Source organism: Siphateles boraxobius, unplaced genomic scaffold, assembly GCF_051911475.1.
Source record: "Siphateles boraxobius isolate OS27281-9 unplaced genomic scaffold, OSU_SipBor_1 12, whole genome shotgun sequence".
Taxonomy (NCBI): domain Eukaryota; kingdom Metazoa; phylum Chordata; class Actinopteri; order Cypriniformes; family Leuciscidae; genus Siphateles; species Siphateles boraxobius.
Window position 1 is genome coordinate 13,576,877 of NW_027508722.1, and position 14,014 is coordinate 13,590,890.

Below are 14,014 nucleotides of genomic sequence, written 5' to 3' on the forward strand. Positions count from 1 at the left end.
CCATCACAGAAAACCTTATGCTTTCTTACATTTTAATATTTCTTACAATTAAAATTTCACTGATTTATGATTTATAAGCAAAAAATGTCCCCACAAGGACAAGGATTTTGACATTTTGACCCCATAACATAGGGTTTACCAGGACCACACACACACCTTTTTGAGTGGTTGAAGACGTGCATTGATGCTTTTAGATGTTAAACTGGCCAGAAAATAAGTGGTACAATTTCAGAATCGGTATTCTGTGATGAATGGATAGACTGATTAAAATGAACTAATGAAACAGTGGACAATTGGTTCTTTTGTAGTAGATGCCCTTAAGTGTATTTGCAGTTAAATGTACACATTCACAGTATACAAGGGTATAATTACACAAACCTCCTGAAACACAAACACACACTGGTTTTGTAACAGACTAAAGATAATCCCTGAAAGCCACATTAAGAAATCCTAATTTAATGAACAGAGAGAGAGAGAGAGAGAGAGAGAGACAGAGAGAGAGAGAGAGAGAGAGAGATTTGTACATCAATGACTGAGAGGAAAGAAGAATGAATGAATTGCAGCTCTACTGTGGTACAATGTACTCTCTTAAAAATAAAGAATCCACAAAGGGTGATTTTGATTTTGCAGTGATGCCATAGAAGAACCATTCTGGGTTCCCAAAATAACCTTTCAGTGAACAGTTCTTAAAAGAACCATTTTCTTTCTTTTAAAGAATGCAACCATTTTCTTCTTTTTGTGTAAGGGAAAGGTTCCGTAAAGATTAAAAGTTCTTGGTGCTAATAAAGAATCTTTATTTTTAAGAGTGGTACACACGCATGCACATTTGTTTAATGCTGGGAAATGGTGTATATTGGTGTCTTTAGTTAGCATACTAAGCTAATGATATTTTTGCATCTTAAAATCCACTAGTGCTTTAAGTTGCAATGCAGCGGTAGTAGTGACAGATCTTTTCTTCCCTATTGTGACATTCGAGTGTAACAGATTATCGAAAAAAGAAAAAAAATTTAGGACGGGAGTTTGGTTTTAATTGTTGTGAGCTTGCATTCGATTCTAAGAAAGAGACGGGTTTATGCAGACTAAATGATTGGAGAAGTCCAACATATTTCACCAGAGACACGTCTGTCATTTCACCTGAAGATCCGATCATGGATCTTCAGGTATCCATTTTGATGAATAACATATGCATTAATGAATCATTCACAATAAGATCAATAATATTGTTGTAGAAAATAAATTTCTTTCAGATGTTTTGTATTTCATGCCATCTTTACTGTTCTGCTCTGGAGTTTTGTCTCAGAAGACAGATTTTGTTGCATGTTTGCAGGTTCTTAAGCTGTAAGTAAAAAAGTATTCTGTAGGCGTGTGTGTGTGTGTGTGTGTGTGTGTGTGTGTGTGTGTGTGTGTGTGTGTGTGTGTGTGTGTGTGTGTGTGTGTTTTCAGTCAAAATGACAGTAAATCTAACCACATATTTCTTGGAATCCAGCAATGTGTGTGTGGCTAAGTAATTGTGGTCACATCGTCCAGTACCAAGGAACATGAGTCCCCTCCATCAAAAAGCATGCACACACACAAACACAAACACACACAATACAGGTGGGAGAAAGTGTACAGGAGGAAGTGAGTGGGAGAATGAAACAAGGTTAAAGTTTATAGCGGATACACTCCAATGAGGCATATTAAAACATTAAAAAACAAATAATAAAAAGTTGTAAAAAGGTTTTAACTAATGGGCTTATAAATTGTTAACAAAGGGTCATTTTTAATCCTAGCTTAATGTAAAGCTGTGAGTAAATTTTGTGCAGTAGTATTAATGTTTCTCAAATAACAACCACTCTGGTGAGCAACCTGTAGTTCGAAGCAACAACACACTTCTTCAATACATTAACATCTTGATAAAAGGAGCATGCCAGTGCAGGTCAGATTGTGCTCGCTCGTTCACCTGCACATTCGTTGTGTCAGCGGTGTCTTAAAACAGCAACCATTCTCTCTTAAGTGAATTGAGTCTGGTTAACTGTGCATTTTGTGCATTGCTTATAATGTAATTATGAACACAAATTCTTCTAGATTCACTTTGATACTGCGCAATTTTAAATAGCTGTCAATGTAGCACAACAACGTTGTGGTTATAGGTGTCAAGTGAACTGTCAGTAGTCATCAACATTTGGTGCATCCCCGAAAAAAACAACGTCAGCCCAAAAAACAAAAGTGTGAATGGAAAGTTCACTGAAACCATAATGTAAGTTGACCTAAAGGAGACCAAGTTCACTCTCAGTGCCAGGAACCATGCAAATCAGTTGTCCTCAACCAAGGGGCCCCGCTAGCGGACCTCAGCAATATTCCAAAGGGGCCTCAAGATGGCTTAAAATTATTTGACCATTAAATGCATTAATGTTTCGGCAATCATTCTTACATATTCAGGTCTTTAGCAACCTGGATCTATTTCTAACATATCATCTATACATACATATCATGATACTGAACTCACAATACGATATTATTGCGATACTCCAAGACATATGGTAAAAGGTTAACAAAAAAATGTACTGTTGATTAAAATGCTAAATTTGATATTACATTGTGGGTGTAAATGAATAGGCTTGGACTTGGTGCTGATATGAACGAACAAATTAATTAATTAATTAATTCATGAGGCATTTATATAGCGCTTTCATATGTACTACTGTACACCCAAAGCACTTTATATGTACTACTGTACACCCAATGCACTTGGATGATGCGACGGCAGCCACAGTAAAACGGGGCCAGTGCGCACACCACACAACAGCTATAGGTGGAGAGGAGAGAGAGTGATAGAGCGGATGGGGATTATAAGGAGGCCATGATTGGCAAGGGCCAATGGATGGAATGTGGCCAGGGTACCAGGGTTACACCCCTACGCTTTACGAGAAGTGCCATGGGATTTTTAATTACCTCAGGTCAGTCAGACCTCAGTCAAGACCTCGGTTTTACGTCTCATCCGAAGGACGGTGCTCTTTTGACACTATAGTGTCCCCATCACTATACTGGGGCGTTAGGACCCACACAGACAACAGGGTGAGCGCCACCTGCTGGCCTCACCTCTTCCAGCAGCAACCTGGTTTTCCCAGGAGTCTCCCATCCATGTAATAACCAGGCTCAGCCCTGCTTAGCTTCAGTGGGCAACCAGTCTTGGGCTACAGGGTGATATGGCTGCTGATAACCCAATGCACCGGACAATGGTAACACCAGAGTTAAAATATTCATGATTCTGAAGCTGAAAATACAGAATTATTTTAGACGAATATGCTTGCACTCGGTCACTCTTCACTGGTAACACAAGACATTTGGCATTATCAGGACCCACAAATATTCCCCCATTGCATTATTATACATTATATTCAACATTATATATAGTAGTATAATGTAGTACACGAAAACACTATATCTCTGAAAACTTGATTTTTTTTCTCACACGGTAATTTTTATTTCGGGTGAACTATCCACGATACACAGGGGCGTAGCCATCATTTCAAAAGTGAGGGGGACAGAATGTCAAGTGTAATACCAGTTTTATTTTTCTTCAGACTTTTGTTGACAGATTTTTGCTTAATTGGCTTAATATGCTATTTATTTTAAAGCAATAAAGCAGAAAAAAAGAAAGAAAGTTGTCCAGTACTTTATATTGCACATGCAGGGTTTTTCCTGGCTTAAAATGAGGCGAAGGTGGTAAAATCCTGATCATGTATTTTAATAAGATAATAAAATGTGTATTTTTCACAGACCATCATATAGTCTACTGTGTTACCACAGTATTTTCGTAGGTGGATATCTGTACCTCTAGGGGGGTCCGGGGGCATGCCCCCCTGAAAGAACATTTTGAACATTTTAAAGATAAATTCACTAATCTGGTGCACTTTGAGTGCCCGAATCCACTCTTAAAAATAAATAATCCAACTGCCCAAACATATGATATTCTCTGATTTAGATATCTGATCATCGCATTACAATTATTCAAATTATCAGTGTTAAGCATGATAATATGGTTAAATATCACACTGAAGCTGATTTAAAAATAACATTTACTTAAAATAAAAGTTCTTCTTTTGGCAAAATTACATTTTCTTACTAGCCTAAACAAAGTCTTTCTTACTAAACTAAAACTTTCCGATTGAAAACCTTCAAACTTCAAGCTTTTAAAACTACTACAAACTTTCTAGTTAGGCTTTTTCAAGAGAACTTAATGTTTGTCTACAAACTTTTTTTAATCTAATTGTAAAGTGTTACCAAATTATGATAAACATCATGTAGGCCTACACACGTTACAACGCTGCCTGATTCAAGCAGATCGTGGCTGTTAATGCATGAAAATACAAATTCAGCATTAACATTCACCATGTTCATTCTAATTTGAAGGGCTTTGATAACATATCTGTGAAAATAACATGCATTACGAGTAAAAAAAGATTGAAAATATTGCATGTTTGTTCGGGTAGTGAATTTACAACAAAACCTGTTAATTATTCAACAAGAGAAATAGGCGGAGTTATTCATCATTGTGCAACACAATTCGGATACTACATGACAACTTACACACAGTGCTTGACTTTTTCGTGAAAAAGGAGTGAAGAGTTTTTTTGCCATTTTGAACTCTATGAAACTGATGGATTCGGCGCGGGTGCGGGCGTGTCGTTAGCTAATGCACGAGTGACTGATTACCATGGAAACGTGAAAGTCACGTATAGACTATCCTTGACTCTTTTGATTTTAAATATTGATGTATACACACCCGTGAAAACCTCAGCTTGTCGTTGAGACACTTGCCCTATGAAAAAGTGCGGGGGACGAATTTACATTGTATAAAAAGTGGGGGGGACACGTCCCCCCCGTCGCCCGCGTAATCTACGCCCATGACGATACATATTGTCATTATCCACCATACATATTGATGCATTTTTGCGATATATTGTGACATAATATATTTTTACACCCCTAGTCGCAATAATATAAAATAAGGAATAAAGTCATTCAGAACAATAACTGAATAAGAGATTCATTTATTGTTCTGCAGAAAAAAAATATACTTCTCGGGTCTACACCTCCACCATATACTTCTAAACCTCGGGTCGTTAGCGACCCTATACAATTTTTAAATTGATTGAGGAATACTAAGAAGGTTGATGTCTAACTTTAAAAAATGAATGAGGAGGAGTGTAGTGAATGACATCCCGGGTCACAACATTACATTTATTCATTTAGCTGACGCTTTTATCCAAAGCGACTTACAATTGCTATATATGTCAGAGGTCGCACGCATCTGGAGCAACTAGGGGTTAAGTGTCTTGCTCAGGGACACATTAGTGTTTCACAGTGGATTCGAACCCGGGTCTCTCACACCAAAGGCATGTATACCCACTGCGCCATCACCACTAAAGACCCGAGGGTAGGCATTTAAGGGTTAAAACAAGACCAACTTGCTTTAACATTAGCAAAACAACTAAAAATCTGGATATTTGCTATTTTAATTCACCTCAAATTTCTAGAATTCCAACAAGTAATTATTAAATTAAATAATGGTCTACACAGTGAACTTAAAAAGGGGACTTGAATGAATGATCGAACAAATGAATAAAATGTTTTTACAATTTTTTTCTTCTTTTCATACACTTGACCAATTGTATAGTAAAATTGGATCTTTCCACCCTGGTCATCTCTTTCAGGGTTTCACACCGTACATACTTTACCCTGCATTAGTAATTCACATGGTACCTTTGGCATGGTTAATGCCCTTCAAAGCCTTCCCATGTGGAACGTTGCTTTGGCCTTAACATGGTGCTAAAGAAGACCTTACTTGGTAAAGTATAATGTGAGCAGTCTATAACAATATTGGGTTCTCTTCTAGACTACCTTATAATGCTAGAATGATCATATTTAAATTAATAAAAAAGGTAATTCGAGGTAAAGTGGATTTGAATGTGTCATGTCAGTCTGACCTTTTCATGTCAGAAATGTAAGCTTCATTTGACAAGTTTTCCCACCTGGTCCATCAAAGCTCTTACAGTGGGTGAATCAAAGAAGGGCATTTTTTTACAAAAACAAAAAAAATCAAATAACACATCATGAAAAAACAGGGAGATTCACCGAGACGGGGGGTATATTGAGTGTGAAGAGGTGGACGTGAAGGTGTCAACCTCAGAGTCTTTTTAAGTGGTTTACTGGCTTCTCTTTCGCTCTGACTATCCCTCTTTCATGCATTATCTTGCTCTTTATTTCCCTCTCTCTGTCTAGCTCACAAAGGATGCGACTGCCAGTAATACGCTCTTTCATCTGTGTTTTTACTGCCAGGAATGCAGCAAAGTTTCCCCCCTTCTCCCCCCCCCTCCGCCCCTTTCGTTCTCATCCTCTCTTCTCCCAATCCTACCATCTCCCAAAAAAACTTTGGTGGAAATATTAATCTGATACAGCACTCTTAAAAAACGATATCAGAGATCAAAACATCTCATATTTATTGTCTTATTGGTGCATTGTAAGAGTGCAACTGAATGCAACATTTGTCATGCAATGTCATGCAACTGGATTTAATTAATCCCGTTTTATTGAATATTTTTGGGGGTATCATATTTGATACATCAGGCTTTTAAGACTCATATAGTATGATAAAGTGAGATTATGGCACTTATACTCAGAGGAAAAAAAGGCTACATTTTATTCAGAGGCACAAGCTTAGCAAGAAAATGCAATTTGCTGCAGTTGCTGATTTTTATATGACCAAAATGAAAGATGAATTTCTGATAGGTTGTAATGTAAATCGTTGAGATCTCTATAACAGTAGAGACTACTTCCATAAAACACATATAAATATCAGTTTTAAAATAATATGTCTTAATAAGATATTTAAATGCTTAGATGTATGATCAAAACTCTGTGTTTTTTATTGTGGGAGCAAAACATACAGTTATTGTCAGAATTAATGGCACCCTTGGTAAATATGATAAAAAATGGCTGTAAAAATATAAATCTGCATTGTTTATCCTTTTGATCTTTCATTAAAAAAAATAGCAAAAATTGAACCTTTCATTGAAGAAAAATAATTGAAAGGTAGTCACATTATGAAATAAATGTTTTTCTCCAAAACACATTGGCCAAGATTATTTGCACCCCTAGAATTTTTTTATGAGTAAAATATCTCTGAAGTATATTTCCATTAATATTTACCCTTTTTTTTAGCACATCAGGGTGACTAAGAACATGGAAGTGTCTAGCTATGACTTCTTGTTTCACAGGGGTTTAAATATGAGGAAACACAAAGGCCAAATTCCCTTAATCATCCATCACAATGAGTAAAACCAAAGAATATAGTTCTGATGTGCAGCAAAAGATTGTTGAGCTTCACAAAATAGAAAGTGGCTGTAAGAATTGAGAAAATTGAAAAGAGTCTTGGGGGTAATTAATGACATAATTACTTGATTCTACCCCATGCCTACGGTTAAATATAATGCTGGATCTTATATGTTGTGGGGCTATTTTTTTGCTGGAGGTCCTGGACATCTTATTCAGATACATGGTATTATGGATTCTAGCAAATACCAACAGATAAAAAATAAATAAATAAAATGACTGCCTCTGCTAGAAATCTTATAATGGGCCGTGGTTGGATCTTCCAGGCGGACAATGATCCAAAACAAACATCAAAATCAACACAAAAAATGGCTAACTGAGCACAAAATGAAACTTCTGTCATGACAGTCCCAGTTCCCTGACCTGAACCCTATAGAAAATGAGTGGGGTGAACTAAAGAGAAAAAGCACCAACATGAACTTGTGAATCTGAAGGATCTGGAGAGATTCTGTATGGAGGAATGGTCTCGGTCAGGTGTTCTCCAAACTCATCAGGCATTATAGCAGAAAACTCAGAGATGTTATCTTGGCAAAAGGAGGTTGCAAAAAGTATTTAATAAAAGGGAGCCAATCATTATGTTTTGGAGAAAAGCATTTATTTCATAATGTGATTTACCCCCCACTTTCAATTCTTTTACTTCAATGAAAGGTTCGATATTTGCAGATTTTTTGAATGAAAGATCAAAAGGATAAACAATGCAGATTTATTTTTTACAGACATATTTGATCATATTTATCAGGGGTGCCATTAATTCTGACCAAAAATGTATAATACAATATGCAATTCAATGATGACTGAGAGATGCAAATAAACCTTCCTCAAAAGCCTGATGTATCATATTTGATAGTTACATTTTAACATGATTTTCGAATGATATGTGGATAATCAAGAGTGTGTGCATACAGTAATTAGCATGTCCATGTTTCTGTGTCAGTGTGTGTTTATGTCACTGTGTCAAGGTATACCATGATTTAGGGCACAGAAGGAAACCTGTTTTTGCAAGAGTGTGGGTCTCGTGTCAGAGCGTGTGTCTATGAGGGAAGGTGTGAATGTGGGTTGACGTCCTGTGCATTGTATGCAACGTTCCTGGTTGCAATTTTAATATAGCCAGGTTTTTGAGCCACTCACTTTAACTGAAATGTCATGTGCCTAATAAATCTGAAGCCAGTTTAATGACATAATCGCAATCCTGATTGGCTGATGGCACCACGGGAAACACGCATGCACAGTCCTTTTCACTATTGATTAACCCGAGCTGTGACGTGAAAGTCAGCAGACAATATTTGATTTCCAATGTTCCAATAGTCCACTTCAGGCTTTTATAAGCCATAGAAACAGATACTTTAGAAAATATAAAGACTTACAATCAGTGCTGTTTTAGTATCATTTAGAGACTATTATGGTTTTTATTAATATCTTGAAATTATTTTTATTCTTATATTTTCTGTTATCATTTTAATTTCTTTGTTTTTGCAATTTGTATTAGTTTTATTTATGTCTATATAGTTTTTATACATTTTTATTTCGATTTAGTTATTTTAGTACACCAACTTTAAATGAGAAACGTTGCCTTGGCAAGTTGAAATATAAATAAATATAAAAATATAAAGATTTTTTTTACATTTTATTTTATTTCAGTTAAAATTTATTTTATTTCAAGTGACACGTGTTTTTTATGGTTTTAGTTTTTGGATAACTATAATTCCATACTTACAATGTTACTTGTATGTTTCTTGTAAAAAAATGTTAGAATATAAAGCTACTAATTGTTGGAAAGCAATTAGATGCTGGCGGGCCGTGTTAATTTGGTATTAATGGACTGAGTGAATTTCCTGTTACTACGTATTGAAATAAAGCCAATAACAAAATACTTATATCTCCTGCCCTGCTTGCTTTCTTTCTTTCTTTCTTCTACAGTCTGAGAAAAGTCCATAAAAATGGGAACAATATACTCTTAATATGAAGTTTTTTCACAGGTGTTTTAACTCTATTTTGAATTGCACATCGCATTCTCAAGCTCAAGGCCTGTAATCTAAAAAATATCCTCTTTCTGGGTTCCTTGCATGTTTTCTATCCTTTTGTGTTTAAAATTACTCCAATACCTATATGTTCACTTGCACACACAATATCCAAATAAAGAGAAATATCTCCATATAGACAAAAAGCTTCTCATTCTCATTATATCTCTCAGAAACAAACCACATGCTGATAAAGAGAAAATTTGGCCTTTTCTCTTCTGCTCTATCTGTTCACCTAAACCACATGCTGATACAAACAAAAAGCCTTCATGTTTCTCATCTCTGCTCAGAGAAACTAATGAAAAAGAATGATTAGATCTGCAGTAAAATCAAACTCCCAATCTAAAGAGTTGAACATTATTAAGACTCTAAAAACACTTAAACATTTTAGATATAAATCATATATTTCTTAAAGTGAATTAAAATAAGAATTAGCACACATTACGAACTATTAGCAGTCATAAACCCCACTGGTACTTACCACAGTTGAAGATCAGCATAAAGCATTGCCTTATCCATACATATTCAACTGATTTCAATACAGCAGAACTAAAACTGAACAAAGTAAATTTACCTGTTGAAATGTACCTATTACCCAATGCCTGTGAGAGACTTGCACTTGTGATTGCATCTCTCAGATCATACATCTTTCCAGAAATGAAGATACTATCTCACCTTTATATATATATATATGACTGTAAGCAAGATGTAAGCTGTGATATGTCGTAAATGATTATCTTTGATGTACCACTGATAGAGGAACATTACATAAAACTATACCGCAACTTCAGTATTTAGGTCTGAAATGCCACTGGAAATGGTGCAGATCTACTGCAGTTATATGATTTTTTTTTTTTTTTTTTACTTTGAAATTTTTTTTAGTGAGTATAAAAAAATTCAATAAATAAATATAAATATAAATATATATATATATATATTTTTTTTTTTTTAAGTCCCATGTAAATTAAATTGCCAATTTAAAAAATGACAACGTACACTAAATACACAAACATAATAATTTCTCTACATTTTTTAACATGCTTGTTTTGGAATCTCTTTGAGAAACCAGTAAATTATGACGGTGAGAAGGATAAATTAGAGAAAGAGCAAGACAAGAGAGAAAGATATATTTAACGTTTTTTTTCACAGAATAATCTCAAGATCAAGCGAAAAAAGGATGTGCAAATATAGAAAGAAAATGAAAGTTCTGTTTATAATTTAGGCCTGTCACGATAACTACTTTCTGTTTCTGATATATTGTCCCAGAAATAATTGCGATAAACGATATTACTGCCATTTTAAGACCGTTTTCAAATAATAAATAAACATTTTATAAAGAAAAGAAAAGTACAAAGTAACTATAAAAACATACTTGCAAATGCAAAAAAGGCACTTTTGGAGATTTTTCCCTGTCTTTCTTTTCTCTGTAAAGTAAGGGTGCACACTGCACACTATTGCTGAAAACACAAACCCTACTAAGCAGTCAGATGTCTGTATAAACAGGGGCACAGATGCCTCAACAGGCCATATCTGCTGCTAAAATGATTTTTTATTAAAGTGCACCATTTTGCGCTGTAACGTTTATATTTGCACCAGAACAGGATTGCGGATTTGAAATCAAGTGTATGTGGAATTATTCTTCCAAACTGTCTGTAGTTGTCAGGAAAACACTATAATGCCCCAAAGACGCCTTTTTACCCACCGCTCTGTGTATGAAGGAAACTGGATGCTCCATTTTATAGCCAACAAATTATGATGGCACATGTTATTTTACTGTTTTAATAAACGCAATAGCTGTATGCAAACAAAAGTTTAACGAAATAATTAATGAGGAGAAGAAACTATCTCCAAAAACCCATCTTAAAGATATATCTGACTTAAAGATATAATTTAAGTCCGCTTAGTTTATGTAGCGGTTCTGTCTGTGCTTCTCTTGAAACCTCCATCACAGCGTTCTGCACTGTAAACTAGTGAAAAACCTCAAGGTTCCACTAACGGAAATCCTCGAGTTGAACACAAGAGTGCTGTGACAGGACAAAAAAAAAAAAAAAGAGTCACCAAGAGAAAGAAACAATGAAAGAGAGAACCTGAAAACATCAAGAGCCTATAGCTTTCAAAGAAACACAACATACAGGCATGCATGAGACAAACTGAGGAGTTTTGAACAGCTAATTGAATAATATCTAATGTAAGTGCTTGCTAACAGAGTGATGTAACAAACAAACAAATTGTTTTAATAAATCACTGACGGTTTTTTAATTTAGATAAGTAGTTTTCCACTATATATGTATATATTAATTATATATGTATTATTTATATAAAAGATTAAGGTAATATAAAATAAATATTGTTTTTGTTTCTAAAATAATACATGAATTAGTAATGAAAAGATTAGCCGTATAAAACAAATTCACAAAGCAGCACAGCAACAAAAACATATTCTGTCACAGGAAAGTGGCAAAAGATAAGATGCTATAAGCTGAGTTAGATAAGACACTTTTGTGCTTATCATGGTGATCATCACACGCACACACACTCACACGCACGCACACACACACACACACACACACACACACACACACACACACACCCTCACAGATATTTATATTTTCTTTTCATTTAAATTAATAATAAGTCTTCTCTATTAGATCTCAGGACACGAGGGCACTGGATTGTTTTTTTTTTAATCAATCTGAATGGAAAAGCTTTGTGAATTCAGGGGGAGAGAATATCTCTTTGATTTTCAAGTTTTTGGTACCTGAATGTACAAGTCATGATTTCAGTGTCTTTGAAGATTTAAAGACATATAAGATCAAGAGTGAAAAAAGGTGTGAAACTCCCCCCACACACACACACAGACACATTAAAAACGGAACATTTTTCGTATATCAAAAGATGTGCTCATATATCAACTTTCATTTTATACCATTCGGTTTCATAAGCGTTTGGTCTATATGAAAACGGATCAGACCAGATTTTAATTTTTTATTTATGATTTCTAAACCAGAAACAAGTCAATTGTTTCATTTTGTAATTGATTTGACTGATGCACCGTTTTACTTGGTAACAAAGGGGGAAAACAACACCCAAAATGTAGGTGATGGAAAATAGCATTCAAACAAAAGCTCTGCACGCACACCTGTGCGCACACACACACACACCAGTTTGTGTGCCGATACACACACACACACACAGGGACTGAAGGGGTGACCACAGCGCAGAAAAGTCTTGCAGCTGGTGAAGCGTTCATTGGCAGTATATTCAAAAAGTGTGCGTGTATGCAGTGAAAATCTAGTGCAATGTTGCAAAATGCCTCACAGTGCATGTTTTCCTAATGTGTGTATAAAACCATAAAGTGCGTTCGATAAAATCCACAAATTTTCTTTCCGGTTCCGTATATCGGATGTAGAGCAGAACAGCTATCCCGGAAGGTCTTTCTGCTCATACCTTCCTTTCTAACTCAATGTGACTGAAGCGCTGCCTCTCTCTGTCTAATACAGAATAAATACCAGGAACTTTTAGGCCTTTTATGCAGCAGAACAACAGTAAACTGTCCACATTAAGCACAGATAACCTCTGCTCACGTTCTTAAATAATGATCATTTGATTGACATTGAAATCTTTTAACATCAGTTTTTAATAAAATTAAAATAAAGTATAGTAAATGGATAAAAATGGGCAGTCTTCACAAAGACAAGATAAAAAAGGATATTTTAAAGAATATGGGTAACCAAACAGTTGATGGACCCCATTGATTTTTTTTTTCCACACTATGGAAGTCATAGTCAAAGTTTGGTTACCAATATTCTTCAAAATATTTTCTTTTGTGTTCAGCGGAAGAACGAAATTCACACAGGTCTGGAAATGTAAATGATGACCGAGTTTTCATTTTTGGGTGAACTATCCCTTTAAGGACAATTCACACTGCACCGACAGATGCCGACCAACGCAGACATTCACCGGTTTACAGTACGTCACTTCTCAGACATTCCCTGACCCGACATGCGGCAATTCAACAATTCAATCTGCAAAAAACAAGCTCCGACAGATGCCAACAGACAACGACAGGGGTGACACACTGATCCGACAAAACCCTGTGAAGTGTCTTTTGCAGTGCAGATTTAACTGACCTTTAAGATGTTTTACTGAAATTTTTGGTACGCAAAAAAATAAAAACACACATGCGCTAGCAGTTCGGACAACCAGACTTACTCCTTGGAGTTACTACTTCGCACATTTTAAAATAATAGTAAAGTAATTAAAATTCTGATATAATATATGGAAATGATGCAGTGACTAAAATATAAAACCAAACAAAACTATATTTTATTTTAGTTCCATACCTATTACAGCTTCGCACACTGTTTATTTGCTCTAACTTTATGAGGTGCATCCTGGGATGATTTTACAACAGTATTTGTTTTGCTATTAAAATTAGAAATTCCTATTTTAATGAAATTGATAAGCATTTTAATCTGTCTATACACTCTCAGAAAAAAAGCTGAGTAGCACTTTATTTTTCAGTCCTGTTCCCCATGTAATAACTAACCCTGAACCTTCCCCAAAACCTAACCTTAACCCATGTAGTTATCTTTTATTAACCAGTACTTTCTTAGGTA

At 35.3% G+C, this 14,014-nt stretch overlaps 2 protein-coding genes across 5 annotated transcripts in view; both read right to left on the reverse strand.

Moving 5' to 3' along the window:
• The window catches only part of arhgef5 (Rho guanine nucleotide exchange factor (GEF) 5), a 186,953-nt gene that overhangs the window by 27,432 nt on the left and 145,507 nt on the right, over nucleotides 1–14,014 (reverse strand). The gene's annotated exons all lie outside the window — the stretch shown is intronic.
• Nucleotides 1–14,014, reverse strand: part of rorc (RAR-related orphan receptor C) — a 50,968-nt gene that overhangs the window by 10,676 nt on the left and 26,278 nt on the right. The gene's annotated exons all lie outside the window — the stretch shown is intronic.